Source organism: Monodon monoceros, unplaced genomic scaffold (assembly GCF_005190385.1).
Source record: "Monodon monoceros isolate NGI ecotype Baffin Bay Population unplaced genomic scaffold, NGI_Narwhal_1 Super_Scaffold_12, whole genome shotgun sequence".
Taxonomy (NCBI): domain Eukaryota; kingdom Metazoa; phylum Chordata; class Mammalia; order Artiodactyla; family Monodontidae; genus Monodon; species Monodon monoceros.
This window is the reverse complement of record NW_021703768.1, coordinates 56,534,152-56,555,603: the sequence shown is the minus strand read 5'-3', so window position 1 is coordinate 56,555,603 and position 21,452 is coordinate 56,534,152.

Genomic DNA, 21,452 nt, shown 5'->3' with positions numbered 1-21,452 from the left:
AATCCCGCTAGCCTTCAAAGTCTGATTCTCTACGAATTCCTCCTCCTATTGCCAGACCCCCAGGTTGGGAAGCCTGATGTGGGGCTCAGAACCTTCACTCCAGTGGGTGGACTTCTGTGGTATAAGTATTCTCAAGTTTGTGGGTCACACACCCAGCAGTTATGGGATTTGATTTTATTGTGATTGCGCCCCTCCTACCGTCTCATTGTGGCTTCTCCTCGTCTTTGGATGTGGGGTATCTTTTTTGGTGAGTTCCAGTGTCTTCCTGTCGATGATTGTTCAGCAGTTACTTGTGATTCCAGTGTTCTTGCAAGAGGGAGTGACAGCACGTCCTTCTCTTCTGCCATTTGAACCAATATGTATGCATTTCTCTTGGGTGTGATCTGGGAGTGAATTGCTAGGTCCTAGAGTATATGTAAATTTAACTTTGTTAGAAGGTGCCAAACTTTTCCAAAGTGGTTGTATCAATTTGCACACCCACCAGGAGTATATGAGAGTTCCAGTGGTTCCACGTCTTTAACAACACTTGTATTTTCAGTCTTTTTTAGCATAAGTCATTCTGGCAAGGGTGACGGGGTATTTCGTGGTTTTCAATTTAAACATCCCAGACCAGTACAATGACTGAGCAGCTTTTCATATGTTTAGTGGACATTAAATATCCTCATTTGCAAAGTTCCTTGTCAGGTCTTTTGCCCAGTTTTTAAAATTAGATTGTCTGTCTTTTTCTTACTGATATGAAGATACGTTTTCATATTCTGCAAGTGGCCCCTCTGGTATATGTACTGCGAATATCTTCTCTCACTCAGTGACTTGTTTTTACAATTCTTAATGGTGTCTTTGGATGAACAAAAGATCCTAATATTAATATAGTCCAACGTGTGAATCTTTTTTTTCTGAGTAGTGTTTTTTGTGTTCAGTTTATCTTTGTCCTCCCAAGGTCATGGGGAAACTCTCATATGTAACCTTCCAGAAGATTATTTTTTATTTTTCACATTCAAATACAATCTGCCTGAAATATATTTATTTTATGTGGCAGAGGCTAAGATTTATTTTTTCCAAAAGAATATCTAATTGGTCCCATACCATTTACTTAAAACATCATCTTTTTTCTATTGCTCTAGAATTCCACGTTTGTCATAAATCACATGTTCATACACATGTAGGTGTATTTCTGAACTCTATTCTATTCCATTTGCTTTTTTTAAGAGGGGGGATGGTTACCTCTGCACAAATACACTGCCTTTTAAATTACTGCAACTTTAAAATAAGACTTGATATTCATTAAAGTAAGTCCTCCAGCTTACTTCTTCTTCAAGATTGTGTTGGTTATTCTTCGCCCTTTGCAATTCCATATTAATTTTAGAGTCAGCTTGTCAATTTCCGCCAGAACAGCTGCTGAGATATTGAATGGGACTCATTGAATTGATAGGTCAATTTGCAAAGAATTGATATCTTTATTAAGGTGAGTTATTTCGTCCATAAATATAGTCCATCCCTCCATTTAATTAGGTTTTAATTAATTTCTCTCAACAATTTTTTTTAGTTTTCATTATGGAGGTATTACACACATCTTTTTATTAGATTACTAGGTATTTGATACATTTTGATGTTATTATAAATGACATAATTTTAAAAATTATTTTCTAATTTTTTGTTCCTGAAATAGAGAAATATATTTTATTTTTACATATTGACCTTTATCCAGTGATCTTGCTAAATTCACTTATTAATGTCAATAGTTTATCTGTTTATTCTTTTGTGTTTTCTATATGCACAATTACATCATCTGTAAATAATGATACTTCCAATTCAATTACCCTTTCAAAAAATTGTATTGCCTATTGCACTGTCTAGAACTTCCAACACAAAGTTGAATAGAAGTTGTAATAACAAGCACACTTGTCCCATTTCCAATTCCTGAAAGATAACATTCAATATTTCACCATTAAGTGTGATGTTTGCTATAGGTTTTTGTACATACCTTTTCTCTGGCTAAAAATATTTTCTTCTGTAATAGGGAAGAAGCTTTGTATTCTATTACAAGTTAATCGCTAAAGGGATGTTGCCTATAAGGTTAAATTACACATAATGGCCCATCTCTGGGAACCCTGCCTCCCAGGTAATGAGCCATAAGCTAAAGTACTTTCATTTAGCTCACAGGAAACATCCTGACCAGGCCCAACTGTGAATGACTGCAGGAAGGAAGAAATTAACACATCCCCTCTGGAGGCTGATAGGAACCAGGAAATGTTTGGCTTTACTCTCTCCGCTTTTAGTATAAAAGAAGCCTGAATTCTAACAAAGGCAAGATGGTTCTTTGGGACACAAGTCCACCATCTTCTCGGTCAGCCAGCTTTTAAAGTCACTATTCCTTGCCCCAACAACTTGTCTCTCGATTTATTGGCCTGTCATGCAGTGAGCAGTATGAGCTTGGACTTGGTAACACTTCCATTCTTAGTTTTTTAAGAAGTTACTATTATTATTATAAATGGATATTGAATTATATCAGGTAGTTTTTTGCCTATTGAGATAATTGTATAATTTTTCTCCCTTATTTTGTTAATGACATGAATTACACTGATTGACTTTTGAATGCAAAAATCAACATCACATTAATAGAATAAAGCCTAGTCATGATATGTTATCCTTCTTATACATCATCACTGAATTTAATTTGCTAATATATTGTTTAGGATTTTTGCATTTCTGTTCATGAGAGAGATTGCTTTCTAATTTTTTTTTTTTGTAAAGAACTGTCAGGTTTGGGCGTCTTAAATTGAGTTGGAAAGTTTTCTTCCTATTCTCTAGAAGAGTTTATCTAAGAGCAGTGTTAATTTTATTCTTTTACAGTAATTTTGAACTCTGATGAAACCATATGGGCCTGGAGTTTATTTTGTGAGAAGTTTTTCTTTATGAATTCAATTTCTTTGAGACCAATCAGACTATTCAGACATTTTATTTCTTCTGTGTCACTTATGGTAAGTTGTTTTTTTTCTGAAAATTTATCAGTTTCAACTAAGTTACCTAACTTATTAGAATAAAGTAGTTCATCATATCATTTTATTATCTTTTGAATGTCTGTAATATTTGTAGTTTTGTCCTCTTTTTCATTCCTGAAGTTATTACATTATGCCTTCTTTCTTTGTGATTGCTCTTGCCAAGAGTTTACCAACTTTATCAGTCTTTTTACAGAACTAACTTTTGGCTTTTCTTTTTGTATAGAAACAAACAAACAAAAAAACCCCAAATACCCAAGACAATCTTAAGAAAGAAGAAAAAAACTGAAGGTATCATATGCCCTGATTTCAAACTATACTACAAAGCTACAGTAATTTAAACAGTATGGTACTGGCACAAAAACAAGACATAGATCAATGGAACAGAATAGAGAGCCCAGAAATAAAACCATGTTTATATGGCCAATTAATATATAAGAAAGGAGGCAAGAATATACAATGTGGAAAAGACAGCCTCTTCAATAAATGGTGTTGGGAAAACTCAATAGCTTCATGCAAAAGAATCAAAATGGACTATTTTATCACACCATCTACCCAAAAAACACACAAAACCTCGAAATGGATTAAAGACTGGGACTTCTCTGGTGGCGCAGTGGTTGAATCTGCCTGCCAATGCAGGGGACACAGGTTCGAGCCCTGGTCCGGGAAGATACCCCATGCCACGGAGCAACTAAGCCCATGTGCCACAACTACTGAGCCTACGCTCTAGAGCCCACAAGCCACAACGACTGAAGCCCACTTGCCTAGACCCTGTGTTCCGCAACAAGAGAAGCCACCACAATGAGAAGCCTCGCACTGCAATGAAGAGTAGCCCTTGCTCGCCGCAACTAGAGAAAGCCCGCATGCAGCAACGAAGACCCAATGCAGTCAAAAACAAACAAATTAATAAATAAATTTATTTTTTTAAAATGGATTAAAGACTTAAATTTAAAACTCCTAGAAGAAAACATAGGCAGTATACTGTTTGACACTAGTTTTAGCAATTTTTTCTTTTGGATATGCCTCCTCAGGCAAGGAAAACAAGAACAAAAATAAATAAATGGTACTACATCAAACCATAAAGCTTTTGCAAAGCAAAAGTAACTATCAACACAATGAAAAGGCACCCTACCAAATAGGAGAAGATATTTGCAAATGATATATCTGAAAAGGGGTTAATATCCAAAATATACAAAGAACTCATACAATTCAACATAAAAAAACCCAACAACAACCTGATTAAAAAGTGGGCAGAGGACCTGAATAGACATTTTTCCAAAGAAAGCATACAGATGGCCAATAGACACATGAAAATATGCTCAACATCACTAATCATCAGGGAAATGTAAATCAAAACCACAGTGAGATACCACCTCACACATCAGAATGGCTATCATCAAAAAGACAACAAATAACAAGTGTTGGCTAGGATGTGGAGAAAAGGGAAACTTCATGTACTTTGGTAGGAATGTAAATTGGTGCAGCCACTATAGGAAACAGTATGGAGGTCCCTCAAAAGAATTAAAAATAGAAGTACCATATCCAGCAATTCTACTTCTGGGTATTTACCCAAAGAAAACAAAAACACTGATTCGAAAAGATATAGCCACTCCAGTGTTCACTGCAGCATTATTAACAATAGCAAAGACATGAAAACAACCTAAGTGTCCACTGATAGATGAATGGATAAAGAGGATGTGATATATATACACAATGGAACATTAGCCATAAAAAAAAGAAATCTTCCTATTTGCGGCAACATGTATGGACCTAGAGAGTACTATTCTATGAGAAATAAGTCTGACAGAGAAAGACAAATACCACATGATCTCACTTATATATGGAATCTAAGAAACAAAACAAACAAACAAGGCAAAAATGAAACAGACTCAAAAATATAGAGAACAAATGGATGGTTACCAGAAGGAAGCAGGTAGCAGGATGGGGAAAATAGGTGAAGGGGACTAAGAGGTCCCCTTCTCTTAGGAGACCTCTTAGATACAAACCTCCCATTGTATAAAAGTCACAGAGGTGTAATATATAGCATAAAAAAATATGGTCAATAATATGGCAATAACTGTATGCAGACAGATGGTTACTAAACTTATCCTGGTGATCATTTCATAATGTATGCAAATATGAAATCATTATGTTGTACACCTGAAACTAATATAATATTGTATGTCAATTATATTTCAATTTAAAAAATTTTTAAGTCAAAATTTAGAAGCTAGAAAACTATAACAGAGAAAAAGATTTCATTTACATTAGCAAGAACTACAATAACAAGAAACATAAATTTCTTAGGAATAAATTCAATAATAAACACATTATTTTAAAAATTCACCAAAAAGCTTCCAGAGGACACAGCAGAACATATAAACAAATGGGAAAGAATATATTTTTAGACAAGATGACTCAAGGTCATTTTCCTTTTTTGTACCAAGAGTATGCTGATCTTTCTAATTTGATTTTTAAATTCAGCATAATCTCATTAAACATGTAAAGAGGCCTGTTTTTTATTTTGTTTTTCAGTAGACAAAGGAATTCTACAGTTCATACTGGGAAATAAGCAAACAAAATTTGCAAGGGAAACTTTGATTAAAAAAATCAAAGAGGGATTACCAGATATAAAAATATTCTCCAAAGTTCAGTAATTAAAGCAACAAAGTACTGGCTCATGAATAGGTGAACCAATAGAATTGAAAGAAACGTCTAGAAAAAGAACACAAATACCAAGTAGGTGGGAAAAATTGAACTATTGAATAATGGTGGAAAAACTAGATAGCGATATGGGAAATGTTAATGTTATACTCATATCTCTCTCTGTGTTCAAGATATGTTCCAAAGGGAACAAATCTTTAAATATTAAAAAAAAAAATCAGTAAACGTACTAAATGAATAGATGGGACATTTTTTCTTAATCAGGAGGGATTTTAACGATGACCCCAAATCCAGAAATCATGAAAAAAATATCAATCCATTCAACTATATAAAAACAAATTTTTAAAATCTTGGCCTAACAAAAGTAAACCACATCATCAAAAAAAAAAAGACAGATTGGTTCAAGATGGCAGATTAGAAGGACGTGCTCTCACTTCCTCTTACAAGAACACCAGAATCTAAACTAACTGCTAAAAAACCATCAGCAGGAAGACACTGGAACTCACCAAAAAAGATACCCCACACCCAAAGACAAGGAGAAGGCACAATGAGACGACAGGAGGGGCACAATCACAATAAAATCAAATCCCATCACTGCTGGATGGGTGACTCACAAACTAGAGAACACTTATACCACAGAAGTCCACCCACTGGAGTGAAGGTTCTGAGCCCCACGTCAGGCTTCCCAACCTGGGGGTCCGGCAATGGGAGGAGGAATTTCTAGAGTCAGACTTTGAAGGCTAGCGGGATTTGATTGCAGGTCTTCAACAGGACTGGGGGAAACAGAGACTCCACTCTTGGAGGGCACACACAAAGTAGTGTGCTCATTGGGACCCAGGGAAAGGAGCAGTGACCCCATAGGAGACTGAACCAGACCTACCTGCTAGTGTTGGAGGGTCTCCTGAAGAGGCAGGGGGTGGCTGTGTCTCACCATGAGGACGAGGACACTGGCAGCAGAAGTTCTGGGAAGTACTCCTTGGTGTGAGCCCTCCCAGAGTCCACCATTAGCCCCACCAAAGAGTCCAGGTAGGCTCCAGTGTTGGGTCGCCTCAGACCAAACAACCAACAGGGAGAGAACCCAGCCCAACCCATCAGCAGATAAGTGGATTAAAGTTTTACTGAGCTCTGCCCACCAGAGCAACAGTCAGCTCTACCCACCACCAGTCCCTCCCATCAGGAAACTTGCACAAGCCTCTTCGACAGCCTCATCCACCAGAGGGCAGACAGCAGAAGCAAGAAGAACTACAATCCTGCAGCCAGAGGAACAAAAACCACATTCACAGAAAGATAAACGAGATGAAAAGGCAGAGGGCTATGTACCAGATGAAGGAACAAGATAAAACCCCAGAAAAATAACTAAATGAAGTGGAGATAGGCAACCTGCCAGAAAAAGAATTCAGAATAATGATAGTGAAGATGATCCAGGACGTCGGAAAAAGAATGGAGGCAAAGATCGAGAAGATGCAAGAAATGTTTAACAAAGACCTAGAAGAATTAAAGAACAAACAAACAGAGATGAACAATACAATAACTGAAATGAAAACTACACTAGAAGGAATCAATAGCAGAATAACTGAGGCAGAAGAACGGAAAAGTGACCTGGAAGACAGAATGGTGGAATTCACTGCTTAGGAACACGATAAAGACAAAAGAATGAAAAGAAATGAAGACAGCCTAAGAGACCTCTGGGACAACATTAAACGCAACAACATTCGCATTAAAGGGGTCCCAGAAGGAGAAGAGAGAGAGAAAGAACCCGAGAAAATATTTGAAGAGATTGTAGTCAAAAACTTCCCTAACATGGGAAAGGAAATAGCTACCCAAGTCCAGAAAGCACAGAGTGTCCCATACAGGATAAACCAAAGGAGAGACACGCCGAGACAAATAGTAATCAAATTGGCAAAAATTTAAGACAAAGAAAAATTATTGAAAGCAGCAAGGGAAAAACAACAAATAACTTACAAGGGAACTCCCATAAGGTTAACAGCTGATTTCCCAGCAGAAACTCTACAAGCCAGAAGAGAGGGGCATGATATAGTTAAAGTGATGAAAGGGAAGACCCTACAACCAAGATTTCTCTACCTGCCAAGGATCTCATTAAGATTCGATGGAGAAATCAAAAGCTTTACAGACAAGCAAAAACTAAGAGAATTCAGCACCACCAAACGAGCTCTACAACAAATGCTAAAGGAACTTCTCTAAGTGGGAAACACAAGAGAAGAAAAGGACCTACAAAAACAAACCCAAATGAATTAAGAAAATGGTAATAGTAACATACATATTGATAATTACTTTAAACGTGAATGGATTAAATGCTCCAAGCCTCAGACTCATCAAGGAAAAGAAGGAGAGGACTCAAATCAACAAAATTAGAACTGAAATTAAAAAGGATAAATCACAACTGACACTGCGGAAATACAAAGGATTACAACAGATGACTACGAACAACTATATGCCAATAAAATGGACAACCTGGAAGAAATGGACAAATTCTTAGAAAGGTATAACCTCCCAAGACTGAACCAGGAAGAAATAGAAAATATGAACAGGCCAATCACAAGTAATGAAATTGAAACCGTGATTAAAAATCTTCCAACAAACAAAAGTCCAGGACCAGATCGCTTCACAGGTGAATTCTATCAAACATTTGGAGGAGAGGTAACACCCATCCTTCTCAAACTCTTCCAAAAAATTGCAGAGGAAGGAACACTCCCAAACTCATTCTATGAGGCAACCATCACCCTGATACCAAAACCAGACAAAGATACTACAAAAAAAGAAAATTAGAGACCAATATTACTCATGAATATAGATGCAAAAATCCTCAACAAAATACTAGCAAACAGAATTCAACAACACATTAAAAGGATCATACATCATGATCAAGTGGGATTTATCCCAGGGATGCAAGGATTCTTCAATATATGCAAATCAATCAATGTGATACATCATATTAAAAAATTGAAGAAGAAAAACCATATGATCATCTCAATAGATGCAGAAAATCTTTTGACAAAATTCAACACCCATTTATGATAAAAAACTATCCAGAACGTGGGCATACAGGGAGCCTACCTCAACAGAGTAAAAGCCATATACGAGAAACCCACAGCAAACATCATTCTCAATGGTGAAAAACGGAAAGCATTTCCTCTAAGATCAGGAACAAGACAAGGATGTCCACTCCCACCACTATTATTCAACATAGTTTTGGAAGTCCTAGTCACAGCAATCAGAGAAGAAAAAGAAAGAAAAGAAATACAAATTGGAAAAGAAGAAGTAAAACTGTCACTGTTTTCAGATGACATGATACTATACATAAAGAATCCTAAAGATGCCACCAGAAAACTACTAGAGCTAATCAATGAATTTGGTAAAGGTGCAGGATACAAAATTCATGCACAGAAATCTCTTGCATTCCTATACACTAATGATGAAAGATCTGAAAGAGAAATTAAGGAAACACTCCCATTTACCATTGCAACAAAAAGAATAAAATACCTAGGAACAAACCTACCTAGGGAGACAAAAGACCTGTATGCAGAAAACTATAAGACACTGATGAAAGAAATTAAAAATGATACCACCAGATGTAGAGACATTCCATGTTCTTGGATTGGAAGAATCAATATTGTGAAAATGACTATATTACCCAAAGCAGTCTACAGATTCAATGCAATCTCTATCAAATTACCAATGGCACTTTTTACAGAATTAGAACAAAAAATCTTAAAATTTGTATGGAGACACAAAAGACCCTGAATAGCCAAAGCAGTCTTGAGGGAAAAAAACAGAGCTGGAGGAATTAGACTCCCTGACTTCAGACTATACCACAAAGCTGCAGTAATCAAGACAATATGGTACTGGCACAAAAACAGAAATATAGATCAATGGAACAGGATAGAAAGCCCAGAGATAAACCCACGCACCTATGGTCAACTAATCTATGACAAAGGAGGCAGGGTTATACAATGGAGAAAAGACAGTCTCTTCAATAAGCTGTTCTGGGAAAACTGGACAGCTACATGTAAAAGAATGAAATTAGAACACTCCCTAACACCATACACAAAAATAAACTCAAAATGGATTAGAGACCTAAATGTAAGACCAGACACTATAAAACTCTTAGAGGAAAACCTAGGAAGAGCACTCTTTGACATAAATCACAGCAAGATCCTTTTTGATCCACCTCCTAGAGTAATGGAAATAAAAACAAAAATAAACAAATGGGACGTAATGAAACTTAAAAGCTTTTGCACAGCAAAGGAAACTACCAGATGAAAAGACAACCGTCAGAATGGGAAAAAATATTTGCAAACGAATCAACGCATGAAGGATTAATCTCCAAAATATATAAACAGCTCATGCCGCTCAATATTAAAAAAACAAACAACCCAATCCAAAAATGGGCAGAAGACCTAAATAGGCTTTTCTGAAAAGAAGACATGCACATGAAAAGCTGCTCAACATCACTAATTATTAGAGAAATGCAAATCAAAACTACAATGAGGTATCACCTCACACCAGTTAGAATGGGCATCATCAGAAAATCTACAAACAACAAATGCTGGAGAGGGTGTGGAGAAAAGGGAACCCTCTTGCACTGTTGGTGGGAATGTAAATTGATACAGCCACTATGGAGAACAGTATGGAGGTTCCTTGTAAAACTAAAAATAGAATTACCATATGACCCAGCAATCCCACTACCGGGCATATACCCAGAGAAAATCATAATGCAAAAGGACACATGCACCCCAATGTTCACTGCAGCACTATTTACTATAGCCTGGTCATGGAAGCAACCTAAATGCCCATTCACAGATGAATGGATAAAGAAGTTGTGGTACATATACAGAATGGAATATTACTCAGCCATAAAAAGGAACAAAATTGGGTCATTTGTTTACATGTGGATGGATCTAGAGAGTGTCATACAGAGTGAAGTAAGTCAGAAAGAGAAAAACAAAATCGTATATTAATGCATATATGTGGAACCTAGAAAAAGGGTACAGATGAAGCGGTTTGCAGGGCAGAAATTGAGACACAGATGTAGACAACAAACGTATGGACACCAAGTGGGGAAAGCGGCGGAGCGGGGGTGGGGATGGTGGTGTGATGAATTGGGAGACTGGGATTGACATGTATACACTGATGTGTATGAAATGGATGACTAATAAGAACCTGCTGTATAAAAAACTTAATTAAATTAAATTCAAAATAACAAAAAGACAAATTGGGAAACATAATTAAACTCATCACAGACACAGAATAATCTTCCAAGTATATAAAAAGCTTGAGACTGATAAGAAAAAAGGCCAATAACCTATCAGAAAAATGGACAATTATTATAAACAGACAATTCAAAGAACATGTAAATTATTCCAAAAAATATTTTTAAATGCTCAATTTTACTCATAGTAAGAAATGTGCAAATTAAAACTTCCCTAAGATATCATTTTTCACCATAAATTTAGCCCAAATCCGAAATTTGATAGCATGTTCTGTCGCCAGGGCTGTGGGAAAGTGGTACTGTCACAAGCTGCTGGTGGGAGTGTAAATTTGCACAGCCCAGATGGATGGCAATTTAGCAATAGCTATCAAAATTCCAAACGAATGTGCTCTTGGATCCAGTTGCCCCACTCTGGGGAGTTTACCCTAGAGATCTATTTGCGAATCTACAGAGTGGCATACATACATCTTACTAATTGCGGCACTACAGTCTACAGGGAAAGATTGGAGAGAACCTGGATACTCTTCAGTGGGGAACTTTTTAAATAAATTCAATGAAGCGTTCTGTAGCTATAAAAAAAAATAAGAAAAATTTATGTATTGATATGGAAAACTCAGACATATTAATTGAAAAAAGCAAGGTACCGAATGATGTGTATAGCATACTAACATCTATATTACAAAGGAGGAAAATGACATATTTGTTTTATTTATGTTTATTTTCAGAATCTCTGGAAGGGTAAATAAAACTGGTTATCTGGCCAGAGGGACCTAAGAATTGAGAACATAAATGACCCATGTGGGAGGGAGGTTTTTTTATGGTAAGCCTTTTCATACTTTTTGATGTTTTTACCATGTGAGCGTATTACTATTAAAATTTTCTTAACAATTTAAAGCAAAGAACTATCCTAACAATACTGTCACATACATTTAACTTCACACATGGCTTAAACGCAGTAACTCTAACAAGTTACAGCTGTAATTCTAGCAAGGCCCTCTGTGCCATTACTAGGTACATCAGTTAGGATGTTTTGGACTGTTAAGTGTTGAAAAAGCCTTAAACAACAAGACAATTTATTATCCCAAATAACAAAACATCCAAGGGCAGATGGTCCCATGGCTGGAATTGCCTCTGCAATTTCAGGCATCACATAGAGACCTGCCCATGAGCAGGCAAAAGGGACAATGCCATGACCTCCCATGCATTGCCCAGAAGTCCCCAGGAGGCTCCCTCACAGGTCCACTTGGCCAGTAATGTGTATGTAATATGTCCACACCCAAGCTTCAGGAGAGACTGGGACATAACAGCAATAATACTAACAATAATCACTAACATTTATTGAGTACATCTTATATGCCAGCTACTGTCATAATCACTTTATGTGCATTAACTCACTTCCTCTTCAAAGCCACCTGTTAGGGATGTAGTATTATTATACCTATTTTACAGATGAGAAACCGAGGCACAGAGAAGTTAAATAAGGTTGCAGTGAGTAAGTAGTGGAACTGAGATTCACACTTTGGCCATCTGGCTCCAAAATCATTGATCCCAACTGCCATGTGTATTACCTGAGAATGAATCTTCAACGTCTTCAATACAGGAGGTTGATTCCACGAGCAAGCAAGAAGGGAGAAGAATGGCTACTGGATATACGACCAGCAGTGTTTCTTCCTAGGAACAAATTGCCCAAACTGCAGCCCCTGACTGGCAGACTCCAAGCCTTCAGTGACAGACACTGGCCATTTTGTTAACACTTTCCATGTTCTCTAGAATTGTGTGTTGAGTTAACAGGCAGGAGAAAACCCTGGGATCTTTCTGGAAGGAATAGTAGCAGCAGCTCCACCTACAGAAATCTGCAAACCAGTAGTCACCATGCCTACCAGGGGACACTGGAATGAGCTCTGGGGAACAGACACGCTTCTTCTCACAGGCAGGACGGCAACAGCAGGCTGGGGACACCCATGGAAGGCTCTGGGGTGCTCTCTTCGGCTGCCACATACCCATAGGTCACCTGCAGCCCAAGTTTCCATGCTGCCAGCCCTGCATCTTACTTGTACCAGCAGAGATGCATCCTGGGGCTCTAACGGAGTTCTTGGTTTGTGAGGAGGCCAGCCATGCGTGGGCTTCACAGACAAATCCCCCAGCCAGTCTGCTCTGCTATTAATAAGATCATCACGGGCTATTTCCTCACTGCAGAGTCTTCACCCCTCTCTGTGCCTCACTTGCCACTCAAGAGCCCCCACTGCTAAATACGACTAAAACACTGAAGGTGAAGAGCTCTTTTTTCAAATAAAACTTCTATCTTCTAGGACTTCACAGCAAGTAACTCTGCCCTCGTGTGCTAAAAATAGCAATTTTTTCCCTGTCATTAATCCAGTAGTTTTTTCATATATTTGTCTTTTCACAGAGTCAGAGATGCAATGAGTCAGTTTCCTCACCTCCCAGGCATATCGCCCAGGGAAGGGGGTGGGTATATTCTTAGCCCGAGAGCGCTTTGCTCTGCTTTATGTAAACCCCCGGGAGCTAGATGTCTCTAGACTCAGATAAAAAGGAGCCCAGGGTGAGCAGAGGCGACAAGAGAATGAAGCTCCTGAACAATGAGCCCATCTCTCTACCAAACCACTTGCCACCTGCAGATCTGAAATAGAGCTGCCGGCCTGAGGGACACCACCTTCTCTCCAAGAGCGGTAAACAGGAGGAATTCCGCTCCATGTTTCTTCCCCCAGGGGTGTCAGAACAGTTCACACAGTGGGCCCCATGTCTCCTCATTGGCCTGAGAACTGGTGCCTATGTCAAGGAGGGACAGTGGAGTCTGGCCACCAGGGCACCCAGGACCCCTAAGCAGAAATTGTTAGAACTGTAAGAATAAGATGGAGTATGTTTCGCTCGCCATCGTGACCAAGCATCCTCAGGCTGCAGAGAGGCCACAGTCATGTTCACATATGCCCCAGCCATCATGTTATTGATTTGAGCTGTCTAGAGCCAAGAAAGCCACAGTCACTTTTCTCTTCAAGGCTGTGCAGTCTGTTTGAACCACCTGTCTCAGAAGCTTAAGGGCAAAAAGGCCAAAGATCTGAGAGACACGTTTAAATTCCAAACATGTCAGGCTTTATCACAGCTGCTTTCAGAACTCTTTGGCTTTGGTGTAGTCATGGCCTTGGCCAAGTCTTGTCGCCTCTCTGGGCCTCCATGGCCCCATCTTGTGGGGGGCAGGCAGGTTCTGATCTCCACCAGTCTCTCCAGCTCAGAGGTTCTGAGCTTCACAAGTGGACTTTACTTCACTTTTAAAGGTGGAAGTGCCCTGTGTCTGGCTTTAGGTCCCTTCACTCTCTCTATTCAGCCCTGCCCAGCATCTAGTGGAAATGCTGGGCAGACACCCTGGCAAAGGTTGCAACAGCTACTCACCCGTGGGCAGCCAAGATAATTAATGAATTATTTATAGAGTGTTGTAGGCCAGATAATGCTCCCCACCCAGATGTTCACACCCTAATCTCTGGAACCTGTGAATATATTATTAATTACAAAAAGGACTTTGGGGCTTCCCTGGTGGTGCAGTGGTTGAGAGTCCGCCTGCTGATGCAGGGGACACGGGTTCGTGCCCCGTTCCGGGAAGATCCCACATGCCGCGGAGCAGCTGGGCCCGTGAGCCATGGCCGCTGAACCTGCGCGTCTGGAGCCTGTGCTCCACAACGGGAGAGGCCGCAACAGTGAGAGGCCCGCATACCGCAAAAAAAAAAAAGACTTTGAAACTGGAACAAAGGTTATTAATCAAGGAACCCTAAAATTGGGAGACTATCCTGGATTATCCAGGTAAATTCAATCTAATCATATAAGCCTTAACTTGAAAGCAGAGAATTTTCTCTGGCTGGAAGTCGGAGTGATGCTGCAAAAAGGAAAAATCAGAGAGATTCAAAGCATGAGATATGGGCCACATGAAAAGCATGAGATGGAAAATGGGCAGGCAGCCTTTAAGAGCAAAAGACCAGCCCCCCCACTGGCAGCCACCAAGGAAATCTCAGTCCAACAACCACAAGGAACCAAATTCAGCCAACCACCTGAATGAGCATGGCAACAGACTCATTCCCTGAGCTTCCAAAAAGAAACACAGTCCTGCCAACACCTGCGAGAATCTAAGCAGAGGACCTTCGAAGCCATCCTGTATCCAGACTTATGACTACAGAACTGTGAGCAAACAGATGGGCGTTGTTTTAAGGCACAGCATTTGTGGTAATTTGTTACAGCTCCAGTAGAAAACGAATACATGGGATGTCCCTGACAACTGCAATATCTTGACATGGAAAGCTTGCCCACACAGGACACCTCCTTCTGCCTCTAGAGGCAGGATGGCAAGGCCTGGCCAGGCCACTGGGCTCTGTCTTGCTTCTGTCTGCAGAGAACATCTCGTGAGCAGCCCTTTGGCTGTGAAAAGGCAAATGACCCAGGCTGGCCGCCAAGTGTCACCTGGGAGGCCCAGCTGACACAGGAGTCAGGGCCGAGCTCCGTTCTCCACTCTCCCTCCCACAGGGCCAAGGTGATGGAACATTCAGAGCAAGTCACACCGAGCCCGCCCAGGGATACTCACCAGGGAGCGAGGCAGGGCGCTCCACGCCCCACCCCCTGTGGCTCTGGGGCTGACCCCGCCTCTGCAAGTGAGCTCTCTGTCTCTGTCTCTCTCACTCTCACTCTCTCCTTCCCCCTTGCCTCCCTTTCAAGTTCCAAAGTAACAAGTGAAAATTAACCCTGCCCTCTCCAGCTCTCCTTCCTCCTGTATCCTCTCAAATTTATGTAGTGAGATTGTATCATTAATTTCTACTCCTCATAAACAGGGAAAGGATAAAAGGACAAAATTTAAGAGGTCTTTCGAAGATCATCTTTCTCTAGCTCTAGAAAGTCACCCCATCCCTACACAGACCGTGCACTTCCACACACACTCACCCTGTACCTCTGACCGCCTCCTAGCAAACCCCTGTTGCCCAAGCTGTAGGGAAGCAGACAGCTAGGGGAGCAGAGGAAGGGTGACAACAGATAATCTACCACAGGGAAAAAACATTTTGAGATCATCAACAGCATTTAGACCCTGAGAGACTCTGAGAGTTCTTCCTATCCAGTAAAATAATTATAATGACTAAACTCATTCCTCAAATGGCCTCAACACCCAGTGGGGATGTGTGCTCCATTTTAAAGGTCACAAAGATTGGGGATAAAAATCCATGACCTAAGTCAATGTTTCCTGAACTTCCAGTGGATGATTTGTTTACAAACTTCACACAGAGGAAAGAGAAACATGGTAAGAACTGGGGAAGGAGAAGACTCCCTTCCCTGGATGCACCCCTGTGCAGATAAACACCACTTCACCCACTTGTCCTTCCAACCACTCCCATCACCGTAGATGCACAGGTGTGCATGCACAGGCATGTGTGTACACACACATGTGCACACGCACGTCAGCCCCTTGCTTTATTCTTCCACACCCAAACCCCATTTCAACACCAACTCCAGCCTACTTGGGAATGACACATGAAATGCAACTGGATCTGAAGAGTGCCCCTTCTCATACAAGAGTCAGCTTGGAAAGGGAGAAAGTTGCCAACCTCAAAGACACAAGCACCCGCCTGGAAGCAGAGCAACTGCCACCCAGCCCCATGGAACCCGGGCCCAAACTTCTAATGTGATTTTACTTATGAGACTCGAGGGAAAGATCTGTCCCAGCATTTGGAAAAAAAATGTCCCCTGATTTGCTCGTTGCTCTTTCTCCAATACCATCTGTTGATGGCTATTACTCCACTGAAACACAAGCTGTGACAGTACTCATTTCTCTTTCTCACCTGCTTCCAATCCTCATGATACATACAAATAATTCTCCAAAAGGAGACTTTCAGCACTTGAGTTCCTGTCCTCTGAAAAACAACAGAGCCATTATCAAGTGCTAAGTGTCATTCGAAGCACTTTCCATAAATTAATTCATTTAATCCTCACAACAGACCTGTGAGGTAGATTCTATTATTAGCCCCATCTTACAGTCGAGGACACTGAGGCAAGGGAAGTGAAGTGGGTTGCCTGCAATCAGAGAGTTAGTAAATAGCAAATCCGGGATTCAAATCCAGAGAGCATAGCTCCAGAGTCCACAGCCTTACATCTTAACCACTGTGTTTTCAAGATTCCCAAACACTGTATCTAAGGACCTGCCCAGCCCCTGGGAGGAAGACAGTGAGGAAACAATGCAGACCAACAGCACCTTGTCTATAAGAGAAAAGAAATGTGTCCTTGGCAAACACATTCCCACATTCCGTGTCTCTCTCTCTCTCTCTCTCTCTCTCTCTCTCTCTCTCTCTCTCTCACACACACACACACACACACACACACACTCACATTTACCCATACATTCCTGTCATGCAATAGGATTTAACCTTGACTCAGAGTTATCTGGGCTGCATGGACACAAACACAGACTCTTTTCCTTACCTTATTACCTTATGCTCTTGGGTACTGTGACAGATAATTTTACACGTCAACTTGGCTGTGCCACAGTGCCCAGATATTTGGTCAAATATTATTATTTTTATATCTACGACTGAATAACAGAGGCACTGACAGCCCTGAGAGGCCACACTTTCCTTTGAAACCAAAACTTGCTTCAAATGCAGAAAGAAGGCAATGGCATTCTGAGGAACACAAACCACCAAGGAATTCTATGACATTCTTTCTCACTCTGGTTGCTTCCTTGTTTATCTGATCACTTACTCCAAAACTGATAGCAAATAAGGGGGGAGGGGCACAGAATAAGCCAATAAATCCATCATTCCTTTTCCTTTCAGACCTTTCTTCCTCACCAATAAGCCAAAAGTAGAGAGTGTTGGTAGAATGTGCACGTATCAAGTGAGATGAACATAGTTGAGTTCGTTTTGTGTAGCATTTCCATTGTTCTGGTAAGAATACAATAGATATGCATGTACAAGCTACGAATACGAAATACAAGTTGTGTGGTTTCAGTTACTCTGCCTGTGAGTTAAATTCTCTTATATTTGCATTTAAAACTAGGATTGCACCATCTAAAGATGAACTGTGAAATTCACACTGACAATTTAAATTTTTAATCTTTCTTTGCTTAGGATAAAATTAAATAGCAAATTTAAAAAAAACACTATGACTAGACAAGAGAGAGACTTGGGAGAAAGGAAAAGATTTTATATTTTAGTATTTACCTTTAACAACACTGTTTTCCTGTTTTTTGAACAAAGGACCCCATGTTTTTATTTTGTACTAGGACCCTCAAATTATGTAGCTGGCCTTGAGTAATGAAGTCTATTCTGCTATGATGTAAGAATTGCAATAATTATAATTCTTTTCTAAAAATCACACATAATCAAAAAATTTATTATAAAAATGTTTGCTTCAGAGCCCCTTCCATTATGTGAGGACATGGCTAGAAGACGCTGGCTGTGAAATAGGAAGGGGCTCTCACCAGAAGGTGACCATGCTGGCACCTTGACCTTGGATTTCCCAGCCTCCAGAACTGTGAGCTGTTTATTTTTTTTAAAAATTCGTCACTTCATTAAAAATAAGAGGTTATATACTAGAGAATTTCAGACTCATCAAAGACACTTTCCTGTTTTCTAATGTTTACTAATAGAGGGAGGTTTTATAACTCTAAGTGTATGGTTACAACATCTAAACAACACCTAGCAAATCCAGCATATGAATATGTCTACCTTTTGCTCGAGAGTAATAGCCTTTCTTTTTCCATTACCACCAGCATTATCAGCAGTAAGAGCTTCTTTCCTGTTCTCAACAGCTTTTTCATCCACTGTCATGTTAAAAACAAAGCAAGAAGTTCAAACAAAGCTACTGTGTCTCCTCCGCGGCTTGTTTCCTTTCTCTGTGGGTGCTTCTTCCTTGTTGCTATTCATTCCCTCTCATGAGAACTTTCTCGTCTGTCTCTGTAATGCAAACCATGTTCCCGAAATAACACACAACTTATATCCAATTCTTATCATGACACGCTCAGGAAAAATGTCTATAATCATGATGCTTCAAAATCTTGACAGGGTGAAAAGTAAGAAAACATCAAAAGTTGAGAACCTAGAAATCAAGGTGCTACCTAGAAAACAGCAATCCAAAACCTCAAAGAAAACTGGTTCCTTCATGTTACATCTGGAAGGTGGCTTAACAAATCAAGTCAATTCCTTTCATATTATAGCTGTGGAACTTGAAGCCAGGTATTAAACAACTCTTATAAGATCTGGCACTTGATGGCAGAGTTACCATACACATACAAGTATCTTGACTCCTGAGTGAGAACCCCTCTATCCCACCCCAGTAAAAGTTTGCAGAAAGAATTTCTTGAGTTAAACCACAACACGGGCACATATATTCAACTGTTTGAATGGAAAATTGCTATTTTCTGTGAGTCAAGTCAATAATGATCATTTGCAGTCTGGCTAGCCATGTGTCAAACACTGTCCAAGCTAAGATTACACACTGACAGATGAAAGAGAAGACCGCTGTCCTGGTGTTCATAACCAGGAAAAGAAAATAGGTACTCAAACAGCTAAGCATGATATAATGGGGTGAGAGCCACACCTTCTCCATAAGTTGGGTGCTGTAAAACTACAGATGAGGAAGTCTTGATTCTGCCTGAGGGCTCCAGGAAAGCTTGAAGGATATTTGTAATTTACAGGTGTGCAACGATGAGGGGAAAAAAAGGTTTATCAGTTACCTTTTTAACTGTGAATATTCCTTATACTCCTTGGAGGTGTGAAAATTAATAAACAGAAACCTCATTTAAAATGGAATGAGGAGGCCAGAAGGGGAAGCTCTCATACCCTATTACTTGACATCAATTGCAGACCCAACAGAAAAAGATGTACCTTGCATCTCCAACAGGATGAAGGTTACTGTTTAACTACCCAGCAGGAGGAAGGAAGAATTTCTCCTCGCCTGGCAACAGCCCAACAAATGAAAGGCTGTCACAACTCAACCAATGAAAAGTAACTACACTTCAAACTTCTAGTTTCTTCAGATAGACTCTGTTTATAACAGCCCCTCCCAACTCTCCCATCTCCTTTATAAAAGAATGTTCTCCTCCTTCATATTCTTGTTTATTTTACTATAAAATTTCCCCAAACTTCCAGCAAATGTGGAAGAGCATTCATCTCTAAATTCCATGCTTATTCCTTATATTCAATTATCCTCTAAAACACTGCTGACATTCCCCAGGATCACTAGCCAGAATCTGAAAGCCAGATGTCCATACCTGGGGGTTAAACAGCAGAGGTTTTCAATGCAGTCCATGGCTGTAGAGTAAAGCACAACAAACTGGACAGCAGAGATGACAAGCTGCAGACCTCATCCAGCACCACAATCCAATCCAATTAACTCAGTAATTCACCCTGAGTCAGCTTAGCCTGTAGCCTAAGGACTGAAGTTTCCTTTCCACGGATCTTCCCAAGAAAAGACTTCTATTTGCCCTCCTCGTTCTCAGGAAGTCTCAAAGACTTTAATCCAAACCTCCTTTATTTGAGTTTTAAGGATATGTACTATTCAACACTTAGCATTTCCATAAACCTGGAACTAAATATGCTAATAACTGTCTCAGGCATAATTCTACATTTCTGAGACTGGTCAGTGACAATCATTCCATTAAAGGTACTGTTGATCTTTTCTGAGCACAAAAATATATTGAGTTGGATTATTTACAGAGATTGAGAAAAGAAGAATGCAAAAAAAAAAGTTCCCCTCCTTTGTTCTCTGGTCTTGCCTGTGGTTTGCCAATGACTGCATGTCTCGAACTGTAATTCTTTGCTGTTCCCGCATAAATCCATTTTCCTGGTGAAATAGCTGGTTGTTTTATTGTTTTATGTCAACAGAGAAATAATAGCTTGCTATTTACTTAGTTTATTTATTTACCCTCTAAACAGCTCAGTATCATCTCTCTCACAAAGCCTCTCTCTTTGACCAAACTTTAGTCAGGGTCCCCTTAGTCCTCTTCGCAACTAAGCTTCAATCTTGGCCCCCATCCTTGCTGGATCTGCATAGCCCCATCTTAGCAAAGATCCTGTTAAGTCAGTTTAGCAGAAATGCCCTCACTCTTTTTTTTTTTTTTTTGTATTTAAATTTTTTATACAGCAGGTTCTAATTAGTTATCTATTTTATACTTATTAGTGTATATATGTCAATCCCAATCTCCCAATTCATCCCACCCCGCCCCCCCCAAGGAATGCCCTTACTCTTGATGTCTCTTATTAGTAACTCTCCATCCACTGACCCCCTCACTCTGCTTTTGGGCTGTAAGTCCCCAGCTGTCCTGGCTGTATGTGGAGTTGAGCCCAATCTCTCTCCACTGTTGCAATAGTCTTAACACTTATTGCAATAGTCATGAATAAAGCCTTCCTTACTGTTTTGACAAGTGTCAGAATAATTTTTTCTTTAACACTATTTTCAAAATCATCAACTCCTGGATATTTTTTAATCTTTTACCAAAATTTAGAGCAGGGGGTTTTCAACCAGAATAACACAACGCACTACCTTAATCAGTTATGAAATGAGAATCAAATAAAAAACGT